This window comes from Phodopus roborovskii, unplaced genomic scaffold (assembly GCF_943737965.1).
Source record: "Phodopus roborovskii unplaced genomic scaffold, PHOROB, whole genome shotgun sequence".
Taxonomy (NCBI): Eukaryota; Metazoa; Chordata; class Mammalia; order Rodentia; family Cricetidae; genus Phodopus; species Phodopus roborovskii.
Window position 1 is genome coordinate 18,184,910 of NW_026126409.1, and position 15,268 is coordinate 18,200,177.

Sequence of the window (15,268 nt, forward strand, 5' to 3'; positions counted from 1 at the left end):
TGCTCACTTACCTGAGAAGAAATGTTCTTTCCTAATATAACTTTTATTCTAAAATTTAAATTTATTGTAGAATTTTAGACAAGCACTATATTCACGTCATTTTGACCCGTCCCTCCTCCTCCTTCTCTAACAACTCCCTCTCAAAAATAACGTGTGTGTGTGTGTGTGTGTGTGTGTGTGTGTGTGTGTGTGTCGCCACTTGGGATTGAACTGAACCCTGTTGAGGGCTTGTTCCTAGAGGAAAAAATCTCCCTCTCTCAGCAGCCATTGATTGCCCATGGCTCTTCATCTAGGGCTGGGGCCTTGTGAAATTTCTCCTGTCATATTGCCATGTTGGTAATGTTGCCATTGCATAGGTCTTGTTAGCCACCCATATTGTTACTGTTTTTGTCACTTATCTCAGGAAACTTCCATGCAAGCCTGTCCATTCAGGACTTCAGCTATCATCCTTAAGATAAAAATTCTCAAACAAGTGATTTCTAGCCCTTTGACAGTCGATCCCTCTGGAAATCTTTAAACTGGCCATCCAATTGTAGGTCCCCAACCATCTTTTTGTCCTCCCTTAACAATTCAATATTCAGGCACAACACCAACACACAGCTGGCCACCAAAGTTAGGAACTTAAGAGTCTCTTTGAACTTGGTTTCGCCATATCTCTGCTGATGTCATCTCTGCTACTCTGTCCTGTTGCATACCATATCATTTCTTTTTCTTTTTGTTTATTAAATGTTATTTGAGGATTTTATACAATGTGTTTTGATCCTATTCATCCTCCCTATTCCAACTCTTCCCAGATCCATCCCCTCTCCCCCCCCCCCACCACCCAGTTTCGTGTCTTTCTCACGTCATGGCCAACTGCCCAAATATTTTTTAATGTGAGGACTTCCACTGGAGTATGATGGACATAGGTCATTTAGAGAAAACTGGCCATTCCTTTCTAGGAAGCTAATTATTGCTAATCACATTTCCTGAGCTAGGGATGGAACTTCATGCTCAACTCTCTTCTCCATGCCAGAATGTGGGTTTGACAGATTTTGTTCATGCTGTCACAACTACTTTGAGTTCATATGTATAGCTACCATGCTTGTTCAGAAGATGCTGTTTTTTGGTAGATATCTACTACATCTGAGTCTTACAGTCTTTTCTTCCCCTCTTCAATGATCCCTGAGACTTGGAAGGAGGGCTATGAGATAATGTAACTTTACTACTGGACATTCTGCAGCCTCTTCTCTACATGTTGGTACATTGCAGGTCTGTGTTAATCCGTGTCTACTGCAAACAAAATCATCTCATAAAAGTTGAGAGATGCCTTAATCTGTAGGAACAATAATGGGGCATTAGGAATTTGTCTACTACTATGTCACGTAGCAGATTACTAGCCATAGGTTCTACTCTAGGGTTTAGGGCCTGCCTACATAGATTTTTGGCCAGGTATAGTCGTCCTTTTAATTGCATTTCTAAAATGTCCTTTTTCTATCTTACTCTCATCTAATTCATACTACTTATAGCAGCCAGAATAAAACACAAACCTGATCATTCCATTCACCCTAAGGAGTCCTCTTTCTTGGTCAGAGCTCACAGGAACTTCTCAAAATGCTTTCAGGACCAGGCATAGCCACTTGACCCAACAACTTTGCACACTTGGTTGGCTATTAACACTACTTAATTCTGTAGGCTTTATACATGATTGCAATGTACAGGACCCTTCTGTGCTCTGTGCATCCGGTGATTGTTCAAGTCTTCTCTGATATCATCCAGCAGAGACCATTGCTTTGCCCATGTCTGCCTTTCTGAGAGACTTTGAGCCCAAGGAGAGAATAAAGTACAATCTTATTATTTTTAATACCTACATACTTAGAATTAGGATCTAGAACAGAATTTCCATTTGATTTTAATTAATTGTACATCATCACCTAACATTCAGTGTGAGGTTTTGTTCTGTTTTCAACTGGGGATCAAATGCAAGGCCCCTTGCAGGGCTCTTCCACTGAGCAGGTACCACAGACACAGGTCGGCGGTAGAGTGTTTCCTTACTAGCTTGAGGCAGATCCTGGGCTCATTTCATACAACCACTACCACTAAAGACAAAACAAAGTCCATGGGCAAAAGCAAGTTATTAATTTAGAATATTAAAATGAGCTGTGATTTCAGTTAGAAGTAACAAGGAAAAGTGTTTGACTTCTGGTAAAGGTCAGGAACAAGTCTGCCCAGAGAATCAAGAGAGAAAACCGAGGAGCTAGGGATTCAGCTTGGTGGTAGAACTTCGCCTAGCATGTACAAGGACCTGCACTCAATTCTTAGTACAACAAGAAGAAAGGAGACCGATGCCTGGACTTGCTATGTTTACACCCTTTTGGTAGAACAGGGGGTGTAGGGCTGGAGAGATGGCTCAGCAGTTGAGCGTGCTGGCTGCTATTGCATCATACCAGAGTCCAGTTCCCAGCACCCACACAGGCAGCTCACAACCATCTGCAACTCCAGTTTCAGGGTACCAGATGCCCTCTTCCCGAATCAAAGTATCAGGTGTACAAGTAGTGCACACACATTCATGCAGGCAAACACTAGTTCACATAAAATAAACAACTAAAAAGATTTTAAATAGAGAAAAAAAGGGAAATCCTGCCTTAGCTGCCTTCATGACACTTCATTGCCCAGAGTAGGTGCTCTATAAATACCTGCTGGATGAATGTGGAATGACTCCCAATAGTTGACGCCATCCAATACAGCATTAATGAGTTCCTGGGAGGAGGCAATCTTAATGCCGCTACCGTGGCCAGCTGCCAGGTGTGCGTGGTGCCAGCAGAGTTGGAAATGGTGGTGGAAATGTCAATCTTGAATAAACATCTAAGAATTTAGTAAGAAAGGCTTAGCAAAGACTTGCATAAAACAGCAAAAAAAAAAAAAAAAAAAAAAAAAAAAAAAAAGAGTGACTACTATTTAAGGTTAACTTCACTTAGCACGCCTATTTAGGGAAAAACAAAAGCTGACTTGTGGCCTGAGAACAGACTCCAGCCTACACATCCATTCTGAACAACAACAACAAAATTGTTGATTGGAATCCTCTTCGTGATGATGCTATGCAAGCCAGCTTTCCAAAGTTCATGTAAGACTGCATTATCTTCTTCCTCTCATTAACACAACTTGCCCGCCTCCCAAAGCGGGCAAAGCTTAGAGGAAGCAAAACCTGGAAGGAGAGGTGTTTGGATGCCACAGTGACCTGGAGGTAGGATTTGGTCTTGAAAACTGGCTTTAATGAGATCACTGGAGTGATGGGTACAGTGTGTGTGTGTGTGTGTGTGTGTGTGTGTGTGTGTGTGTGTAGACAATGACCCTGAATTTCTGATTCCCCCACCCCTGTCCTGAATGCTGGGATTTTAGGCATGTGCCCCCACACTGTGTTTATGTGGTGCCAGGCCTCAAACCCAGGAGTTTGTGCATCCTAGTCGAGCACTCTGCCTTCTGATCTACATTGCCAGCCCTCATCAATACTCTGGTTTGTTGCTACAGTCTGTGAACTATGAAAAAGGGGCTCATTTTGAAGTGTTTTCCAGACATATAGCTAGACATTTCTCCCAATGACTAGGAAGCATTTCTAGTGTGGACTTTATGGACCAGTCTCGTGGCATAGGTGTGTGTCACCTCATGGGATTTGCACAACTGTGGGAAATACAGAGTAAGGAATTCTCAAGAGTACCCAGCAATCACTATGCAAGAGTGAGTTCATGCTTCTCCCATCTCTCTGACATTGGTTCATGATGCAAGGCATGACTTCCTAGTGTATTTGGCTCTGAAAAGAGGGTAACAATTTCCTAATCTTAAGCAATCCTGATCTGCTGTAAGATTGTTCTAAGTTAAAATAATTAGCCTTCACTGACTGGCTACTACTTGTTGACATTATCTCAAGTCCTTATATGTGTCCAATGGATTTAATTCTCATATCAAATCTGAGATATGATGCTCATTTTGTAGACGAAGAAAATAAAGTTAAATTATGTTTGTCTAATGCCATAGCTACTCAGGGAAAGTCAGGAACTGGGCCCAGTCAGCCTAGCTCCAAAGGTCACATATTATAAAAACATCTTGTAGCTATTTTCCTTTAGTTTATTGAGGAAACAGTAAGTTAAACACTGGTATGCCTCCAAAATGTACCAAAAAAATTCCTGGTTAAAAAAGTCAATGACTGGGCTGGAGAGATGGCTCAGTGGTTAAGAGCACTGGATGTTTATCCAGAAGACCTGGGTTCAATTCCTAGCAGCGCATGGCAGCTCACAACTGTCTGTAACTATAGTTCCAGGGGATCTGGGACCCTCACAAAGATGTACATGCAGGAAAAACAGCAATGCACACAAATAAGAATAAATAAACTATTTTTTAAAAGTCAGTGATTATCAGGGAGCTTGCATGGGACTGACCTAGGCACTCTGCATGTATGTTACAGTTGTATAGTTTGGTATTCTTGTGGCACTCCTAACAGTGGTAACAGGGGCTGTCTCTGACTCTTTTACTGGCTTTTGGGACCCTGCTGTTCATACTGGGTTGCTTTCACAGCCTTAATACAAGGGGAGGTGCTTAGTCTGCAACTTGATATGCCATACTTTGTTAATATCCATAGGAGGCCTGCCCTTCTCTGAATAGAAACAGAGAAGGAAGAGTGGATGGGGGAGCGGAGGGAAGGTGGGGGGAGGGGCTGGGAAGAGAGGAGGGAAGGGAAACTGCAGCCAGGATGTAAAATAAAAAAACAAATTTATTTTTAAAAGTCAATGATTTAAACTTTACTGGCATTTTTTTATGATCACTATTTTGCTACTATACCATCCCATGGCTCAAATGTATAATGTTTTTGGGAAAGGTCTGGAAGTATAAAATACTTTTAAATCTGATTAGATGGAGATGGGCTTTGTGTGTTAGGAAAACAGGGAAATGGCCCTCAGCAGGAGAGCCACAGCTCTTCCAAGAGGCTGTAGCTTGGTGCTTCTACTCTAACCCTGTTGACTCTGTCTCATTTTCCCAAGGAATATTTTCCAAGTCAAACTTTTTGTTCAATCAAATCAGAACAAAGTCCTATATAAGCTAGATTTTTGACTATTTTGAGCCATTTCTTATTAAAAGACTTACAGGAAAATGATACTTGAAAAACGTGTGTGCTTGTACATGTGTAAGTACATAAGCATGAATGTGTGTATGCATGTAGGAACTAGAGATTGATATGGGATGCCTTTATCAATTGCTCTCCATTACATTTTTTTAAAGATTTATTTATTTTGGGATTGTTTTTGATTACTATTGTTTTGTTAAAATATTTGTTGAGGTTAGGATATAATCACATTTCTCCCTTTCCCTTCTTCCCTTCAAATCCTCTCATATAGTCCTCCCCACTCTCCTTCAAAATCACGGCCTCTTATTTCACTAAGGCTATTGCACACATATGTGTATATACCTATATATTCCTAAATAAAGCCTGTTTAGAACATATAATGTTACCTGTATGTTTTCATGTTTTCAGGGCTGACTGTTTGGCACTGGACAACCAGTTGGTGTGTTCTTCCCAGGAAAAGCACCCCTCATAGCTTTCTTAAGTTCCCTATAGTTCTTTGTGTAGGACTGAGGCCTCACAGGCTTTTCCCTGGTTACTATGCCATGCCCATTGGAGCACCTATTCAGCTCCTATTTTGGCAGTCATATTGGTGTGACTTTATCAGTGTAATGTCTAATTTTACCAGGAGACACAATCTCACAGCTGACTCTCTGTTTTCCCAGCTCTTACAATTTTTTTCTGCCCCTGTTCTGCCGCAATATTCCCCTTGTCTTAGTTATGGGAGTGTTTGATAGGAGTATTGGGACTATGCTCCACAAGTCTGTATTTTTAGATTTTTTTTTTTAAATTTAGATATGTGTGGCTGTGTGAAAGTGAGTGCAGCTGTCCACAGATGATGCAGAGGGTATGGTAGACTTGCAGGTGGACTGTGCTGTGGAGCCTGAGTGCTGGGAGCTGAACTTGGGTCCTCTTAACTGCTGAGCCATGTCTCCAACCCTTTATTTTACTTGTTGAGAGAGTCTCTCACTGAGCCTGCAAAATTTAATGATAGACTACACTCCTGGCTAGCCAGCTCGAGGGATCCCAGTGCTGGGATTACAGGTATGTGCTAGGATTATAGGTATGTACTACGGTGCTGGATTTTACAGGGTGCTAGGACTGAACTCAGGTCTTCATGTTTGGTCAATAAATGTTTTACCCAGTGTCTCCTCAGCCACCCTTCTCGTTATGTTTCATAACATAACAATTGAGTACCAGCTTCACTAAACTAAACTTGGACTTATGTATTGAAAGACCTGCAGAGGGCTTGGACCCTCACGCTCCGACTCAGGAAAGCCCCCCCCCCCAAATCACTCACGAGAAGCAGTCTTGATGCAAAAGCATGAGGTCTTTTATATTCCAGTGCACTGGGGTCTGCAGCCATACTCCACGTAGAGTGTGGAGACTGGGAACCCTTGGTACAGGGTTCAGACAGCTTTTATAGGGTTACAACAAAGCCCTTGCATTACAAACCAATCATCTCATAGCATCCAGTGTGGACCAATCAATTTGAACTGTCCAAGCCTGCACTTTGCCCAGGAAGTCTGCTTTTCCTAGGGCTCCTTGGTAGTGTGACAAGCCCACACTTAGCCCAGGAAGTCCGCTTTCGCTAGAGCTTCTGGGTAGTGTGGACGGCTTATTTCCTGTTCTCATTCACTCACAGGTGCTGTCAGTAACCCACCCTGTCAAGAATGACCTTTTGCCTACTCACTGCTAGGGGGCAGAGTCTAGGGAAAATTAGGCTAATTTTTTCCATCCTTACAGTATCTCAAGGGAAAAATCTAATCAAAAATTAATTGTAAAATATTAGAAGAATCAACACAGTTGTACTTCCCACTACACACTCAGCTTCCTTAGATCTGCTGTCTCAACCCTTAGTTGACCTGAGTGTACTCTGGTAGAGCAACTAGACGTAGAGAGTCCCACCAGGAGGCAGCAGAAGAGGACCAACCAAGGGTACACTGTACAGGCAAACATTAGTGGACTCTTAAAACATTAAGGATAAAGCCTGTAGCCCTCAATTCAAGTTCCACAAAAAGGAAAATAAGGTCTCAACTCTCTTAGAACTTAATGTTTTCCTGAACATTATGCACACCTATACTGAAAGAGGAAAGGTGACTTGAGAAAAAAAAAATGTAACTAAGAAATTAGTTCAGATGTGAAGACAAAAGTAACAACAAAAAAAACACTAATGAACCTAATGAGAACAAGCCAGATCTTCCAAACAATTGAAAACTGTTATTATAACTATGATCAAGCAACTCAAAGAAAACAAAAAGAGCTTCAGGAAACAGAAAATCAATCCGAGATATGAAAAATGCATCCGATAAAGAGAACTGATGAAGAAAAGTCAAACTGAAATGATGCTAGTAGTGACAATTAAAGAGCCAAATAAAAACCTCAATGGAAATCCTCACCAATAGGATGACTCATAAGGAAAACAGTGAGTTGGTGATAGAAGATAAAGTATTTAAATCACTCAGTAAAAGTTAATGAGAACTGAAAAAAACAGAACACAGTACAGCTTTGAGTCACCATGAAAGGGATTAACCTTTGAATTATAAAGAGAAGGGAGGAGAAGAGGGAAGGAAGGGAGGAGGAGGAAGAAGAGAAAGAAGAGATCATAGCAAGGAGATGGAACATTTTCAATAAAATCATAAAAGAAAATTTCTAAAACCAAGAAAAGAGATGCTTCTCCAGGTAAAAGAGGCCTACATGTCACCAAACAAACAGGACCAGAAAAGAAACCCTCCATAATATAGTTAAAATATTAAAATCATGAATGAAGAAAGGGCATAGAAATCTACAAGGGAGAAAGGTCAAGTCACTTACAAAAGCAGGCTCACCAAAATAACACCTGATCCACTTTTAAACCAAAGCAGAAAGAACACAACTGCCAACCCAGATTATTGTACCCAGTGAAACTGTAACTAAAATGAGAGGAGAAACACATTTTTCAAAACCTGTATGTGATATATATATATATGAAGTATATCTCAAAAGGTGGCATTATTTCGTATTATTATAACCTGGTTTTTCAAGAGACTCTTAAAAGAATCTTGTCTAATGACTCACTTCCTCTGCTTCTTTTGGATCATACACAAAGCTTACATGTTAATATGAGTGGTTGTCACACACACACAGACACACACACACACATACACACTGCACTACAGGTCTAAAGACTTATTTTATATGTAGTTTTAGGGTCTCATGTATTATTCCAAAGCTACATCAGATTAGAAGATGGTGTAAAGTACATGTACAGGCATATTAGCATCCGTGTAGATGCATATTGTGACACCAGGGAAGAAAAGGGGAAGAACACTAAAGTATGACCTAAGAATTCTAAAGCGAGCTTGTGATAACAGATAAAACTTGGCTGTTGTATCTTTCCCTCCTTGGTGGGGGGGCATCATGTTTCAGAATAGGTTTCATCCAGATATCTTAAAATATAGCCTGTTTTCAATGCAAGGTAAAATATATAAGTGACAATTCCATAAGAAAACCATTTAAATAGTGTTTTTGTTTTGTTTTGCCGCTCAAAGGAATAAAACTTCAAATATTTAATTAATCCAGATAGGGATTAAAGTCTTTCTGTGGTATAATCTAGGACTATAGTTAAGAGTCATCTAGGAGTAAATAGATAATAAACAACCAAGTGAACTCTAGCAGCTAAAATGGGTAGTGTAATCCCAGCAAGTACTGACTGAGCATGCTCACTGCCAGTATGTGGTTTTCTTCCTGCAGTTGGAGGAATGCTTAGGGATGTAGAAAGCACCTTCTCTGGGACCTTGTCTGGCTCTGAGCTCACTCCAAACTTAAGCCATTGAAATGATCTTCTTGCTAATTCCTCTGGAAGCACACCATTCTATATAGTGTCCCAGAGAGTTTTCTGGGTGAGTTCTACTCCATCAAGACTTGATTGTAGAAACTGTCCAGTGAGTGAGCTTTGACCCCAAAGCCAAGCCAAACTGAAACACAACACAAATGCTGCCAACTGAATACACTTAGCTCTTGTGTTGAAGGAGGCACTTCCTGAGTTCTACTCTGAAATGAGAGAAAAGGGTAGCCTTCCAAAGAGCATTTTGCCAAATGTGGGGAGTAGTAAGAAGGAGGGCGTTCTCCTACTCTGAGGCTGGATCCTTCAATTTGGAGTTTTGCTTGAATTAGACTCAGGGATAAAGGAATTACTGAGAAATAAGGAGAGGGAGGCAAAACTGTTGGAAGAAGGAAGCCTGGAATGTAACACATAGGAGAGAAGAGTATGTAGGTGTGGGAGTGTGTCTAGGGAAATGATCAGCCGCCAAGCAGATTTGTTTTGTAGCTGCCAAGAGCATTCCTGCCATAGTCTCCCTACTTGCTGGGACTAGGGAGGCAGTAAGTTTCAACACCACAAGTACAAGCAGATGTATTTTAAATTACTTATTAAATTTAAATTACAAGGTTAAATTTAAGTGGCAAATAACTTCATTTGTGTAATTCCTAAGATACTTTGATAACCCTAAGGGAAAACTGAAACAAAATAACATACTAACTCCAAGGTGTTATTGAGGAGCTAAGACACTGGCTGGGGGCAGGCAGGAAAGCTGTCTTGATTGATCACACCTGTGGAAGCCACATGCCAACCCTGTTGTTGTCCACACACTCCAGACTGCAGGGGGACTGACCTGCAGATGGACCCTTCCATCCCAAAGTTCCCCCCTTTCCATCCTATAAAAGCCAGGATTTCCTCCTCTCAGCAACTGCTCACCATGGTTATTTGCTTTGTTGGAATAAAGTAGGGCAAACACTGAGCAGCAAAGCTGTGCTGTGGTTCTCAAGCAGACCTGAAAGAGTCCATCCCAATTTATTCTTTAGTGAGGAAACGGTCACCAAGTTAAATTTAAGTCAAGGCCTTGACATTCAAATTTGCTTTTGTTTTTGTCTTTCGAGACAGGGTTTCTCTGTATAGTCCTGGCTGTCCTGGAACTTGCTCTGTAGATTGGGCTGGCTTTGAACTCGCCTGCCTCTGCATCCCGAGTGCTTGGCTAAAATTTTAAAAATTTAACTGTAAACATCATTACATTCTAGTAAATTTCTCAAGTCAGCAGAGCATTTGTGTACACCCGCCTACATGTACAACCACACAGCCATGGCACATCTGTCAATACTGACACTATACTGTTAAATTATAAATCTTTTTTAATTGTACGAGGTTTCCCCATTAGTATCTTTCTACCATGTTGTTGGCTATCTTGATTTGTTCCAAAATCTCCTAGTATTATGAATCCCGTCCAGGAGATTCTGAAACTCAGCTTCTTTAGTCTGTCAGGTGTTAGAATTCCTAGGATGTTCTCTCCATGATTGATTGATTGATTTTGGACACAGGAGCTTGCGGTGATATCTTGCTTGTATAAATAAACTCTGTCCCGTCTGAGGAATGGTGCTTGCCACTAGCTAACCATAGAGGTCTGGAGGTCTATACAGACAAGACAGGAAGTGACATAGCTGGACAGAAACAGGAAATTGCTCTTGTCTGCTGAGACCGCTAAGAAAGTAAAGTGTGCAGTGATTTCTCTTTCTCTCTGATCTCTCAGCATTTCCTTCTATATATGACTCTGGTGTTTTATTATCTAGATCAATTAAGAACTCCATTTATAGGAGCTTGTGTATTTTATATGGGTCCCGAATTCCGAGTGCAGTCAAAGGTGACTTGAACGTAAGCTCCTTTTGCCTTCCCACAGATGTGATCCGGCTTGCCTTTTTATGCAAGTGCTGAGACAGAAACCAGGGCTCTGTGCAGGCTACAGAAGTATTCTACCAACTGAACTTCATTCCACCCCCAAACCTTCTTTTTTTATGACCTTGACATTTTAAATTTGTTTTTTTAATTTGTGCATATGAATGGCCCACAGACTTGTTAAAATTCAGGCCTTCTGTGCAGCATGAGAATTGCATTCACCTGGTGCTAATTCTGAGGCTTCAGACTGAGCAGTTAGGGCAGTGGTTCTCAAACTTCCTGATGCTGGGACCTTTTAACACAGTCCCTCATACTGTGGTGACCCCCAACCATAAAATTATTTTTATTGCCATTTCATAACTGTAATTTTGCTACTGTAATGAATCATAATGTAATTATCTGACTATTACATGTGTGACCCCTGTGAAAGGGTCATGACCCACAGGTTGAGAACTATGGAGTTAGAATTAATCATTCACCTATAAAGTAACAAGTCAAAAAAGAATGTAATGGTCTGGAGAGATGGCTCAAGAGTTAAGAGCCACTCATCAGAGGATCTGGGTTTGATTCCCAGCACCCGTACAGCAGCTTCCAACTGTCTGTAGTTCTACTTGTGTGATTCCAACACTCTCTTCTGACCTTCTCTGGCACCAGGTACACACATAGGGCATAGATATACATACAGGCAAAACATTCATACATATAACTGAATTAAAATGAAAAAATATGTATGTATATTTTAAAAAGAATCAATTGTCATATGCTATAGGCAACAATTTTGAACTATGTATGTATTCCTTAATGCCTTGTCTTAAAAAGTAATTGTAGAAAACAGAAATAGAGTTAGAAGATAATAATCGATATAAATACTGTTATATAACTTTGATAAAGCAGTGATCATCAAAGTTCTCAGCAATAAACTGATAATTATATATGCAACATCATTGATGTATTTAAAGTTAGTGTTATGGAAAAATTTAAATTTAAGTCTTCAACATTAGTCTTTTTTTTTTTTAAATTTAGTTAAATATAATTATACCATTTACCTCCTTCGCTCCCTTGTACCCCTCCCATGTCTGTCCTTCAATTCATGGCCTCCTCTTTTTAATTTTTGTTTAGTTTTGTTTTTGGTTTTTTTGAGACAGGGTTTCTCTGTGGCTTTGAAAGCTGTGCTGGAACTAGCTTTTGTAGATCAGGCTGGCCTCGAACTCACAGATATCTGCCTGCCTCTACCTCCCAAGTGCTGAGATTAAAGGTGTGTGCCACTACCGCCTGGCAGCCTCCTCTTCTTAAATCATCTTTACATGTCCATGTAAAAGAATCTAAAAATGTGTCCTGGTTAATCCATTCTGTGTTGCCTGTAGCTGTGCTTTTAGGGGTGACCATTTGGCATTAGATAAACAATCAGGGGGCTCCTCCCTGGAAGCAGACTGACTCTCCTCTTGGCAGATGTCAGTTGTTTATAGCTCTCCATCTAAAAGTGGGGCCCTCATGAACTTTATTTCCCCCATCTCTCTTGGAATTTCAAGAAAAAACATCAAAATGACTGCAATCTACACATGTACCTCTTTAATAACTAAATAGTAATGGGCTGATTCAACAACCAAATGACGTAGGCTGACTGAAGAGATCAAGACACAAAACCATCTATCCATTGTCTATAAGAAAGCCAGTTTAAAGCTAGATAGGCACCACTTAGAGTAAAAGGTCAGAAGAAAGCATTCCATGCAAAGGAGATCAAATAGCAGGCAGGCATTGCCATCCTAATACCTGACAAAAATAGACTTCAAACTAAAACTAACCAGAAGAGACAAAGAAGGGCACCTCATTCTAATCAAAGGATCGGTTAATCAGGAAAACATCTGTTGGTAGAATATTATTTTAAGGTGTGTAACTTTTGTTTCTGCTGCATTGGTTTAACTCTGTGAAGCTGTGTTACTGTGCCTGTATGCAACACCTGGTGGTCCTAATAAAGAGCTGAATGGCCAATAGCTAGGCAGGAGTAAAGATAGGCAGGCTGGCAGGCAGAGAGGATAAATAGAAGGAGAAAGGAAGAGGAGAAGCAGCAAGTGAATGGGAAGAGGAGGATGTCAGAAGCCAACTGCACAGCTATACAGTAATCCATGGAGTAAGGTAAGAGTTACAGAAGAGGATAGGGAAAGCCAGAAGCAAAAGGTAGACGGGATAGTTTAAGTTAAGGAAAGCTGGCAAGAAACAAGACAAGCTAAGGCTGAGCATTCATAAATAATAATAAGACTCCACGGGTGCTGGGTGGTGTTTCCTATAATAAACATCACAACACTGAATGTAAATGCGCCACCCTGGGGCACCCAATACAGGTGGTTTCAACACACTAGTCTCTCCAATAGGCAGGTCATCTGGACAAAAAATAAGTAGAGGAACCTTAGAATTAAATGACACCTTACATCATCATGTGAACCTAAGACATATTTATATAATATTCCACCCAACACCAAAAAAATATACACTCTACTCATAGACTTTTAAATAAACCTCAACCTAGAGACACAAAACATTTAACATACAAAGAACTCAAAATGGCTCAGCACTTGTTACTGCTTGCAGAGGAACTGGGTTCAATTCTCAGCATACAATTGGTTCCTCACAACCACCTGTATCTCCAGTTCCAGAGGGGGCAATGCCTTTTTGTTACCTCCATGGGTACCAGATACTCACATGGTTCATATATATACATGCAGGCAAAGCATTTATACATATAAAATAAAGTAAAACAACAAACACAAGTTTTAAAAATGGGCTATGGATCTGAACATAGAAGAAATAAAATTGGCTACAAAAGACCTCAAGAAAATGAGGGGGAGGAAAGGAAAACACGTGCGACCAGTTAGGAATAGAAGACAGGAGAGAGAGAGAGAGAGAGAGAGAGAGAGAGAGAGAGAGAGAGAACATAAAAGAGGGAGCCAATATTGGTTTGAAGATAAAATTGAACACCAAGAAAGGTCTAGAGAACTACAAGATTGCCGCCAACTAACAATTTGAGTTTCCATGGAAAGGCTACCATAAATGCCCTTCCCAGATAGTGAGATCAACAACTAACTTATCCATGGAGCTCTCATCTAATGCCTGTTGAAAATAGGAGCAAACACCCATACATAAACACTGAGTCGAACTAGAACCCAGATGCAGAGGGAGAGGACAAGACCAGGCGGCAGAAACTCATAGAGACAGCTGACCTGAACAAGGAGGAGCTAATGGGCCACCAGACTGATAGCTGGGAAGCCAGCAAGGGACTGACTCAGGCCCTCCTGAATATGGGTCTCAGCCAGAAGGACTGAGCAATCTAAGGGACCTCAGACAGTGAAGCCAGGATGTATCCCTGATGCACAAAAGGACCTTGTTAACACATCCCCCATGGAGGGATAACTGCCTTAACCTAGAGACAGGAGAGAAGCCCTAGTCCCTACTTCACATGACCTGTCAGATCTACATGACCCCAACTGGATGTCATTCCCCTACATATGAAATTGGGGTGGGGGATGGGAGGGGAGGGTGGTTAGGGTGCATGTGAGAGGGCAGAGAGGGTAAAAGGGAGGAAGGGAAGGAGAGAGGGAGGGATGGGGAACTGGGATCGACATGTAAAATAATAAATTAAATTAAAAAAAAATGCTTTGACTCCAAAATTTAAGTTCAAGGACAAGTTACTAGGGAAAAGGATTTCTACTTTTGTTTCCACAGAAAATGAAAAGCTGTGGATTCCTTCCAGACTAATGTGGTTTGATCAAGCCAGACCCCCTGAAACAGAGTACCAGGTGATCCTACATTCAAAACAGCTGGACAAAGCAGCTTTGTAGACTACAGCCAGGATTTCTGCATCTTCTTAGAATCCCCCAAGACAGCGCCCCTTACCAGCAGGAAGTAGTTTGGAAAGAACAACGCCCAAATTCCCAAATATTGTCTATAAATGTTTGTTTTCATTTAAATGGACTTGGTTATATATATGACCTCAAAGAATGTTCAATGCTGTTATCAATTAGGGAAATGCAAATTGTAACTACATTGACATTTCATCTTAACCTAAACAGAATGGCTATGATCAAGAAAACAGCTGACAACAGATTCTAGAGGATTCAGCAAAGGGTAAATCCTCTTTTACTGTTGATTGAAAAGTGGCACAGCCACTCTGGAAATCAATGTAGAGAATTCTTAAAAAAAAAAAAAAATAAAATAAAAAATAAAAATCTACCATAAGACCCAACTATACCACTCCTTGGCATATGGTCTCTACATCCCACTCCATAGATAGTCACTCAGCCATGCTCATTGCTGCTCTATTCACAGTAGCTAGGAAATGTCCCTCAACTGATGATGAAAATGTGGTACATACACACTACAGATTTCTACAACTGCAAAGGAGAACGAATTCATGAGATTTGCAAGTAAATGGATGGAACCAGGAAATATGCTAAGTGAGGTAACCCAGACTCAGAAAG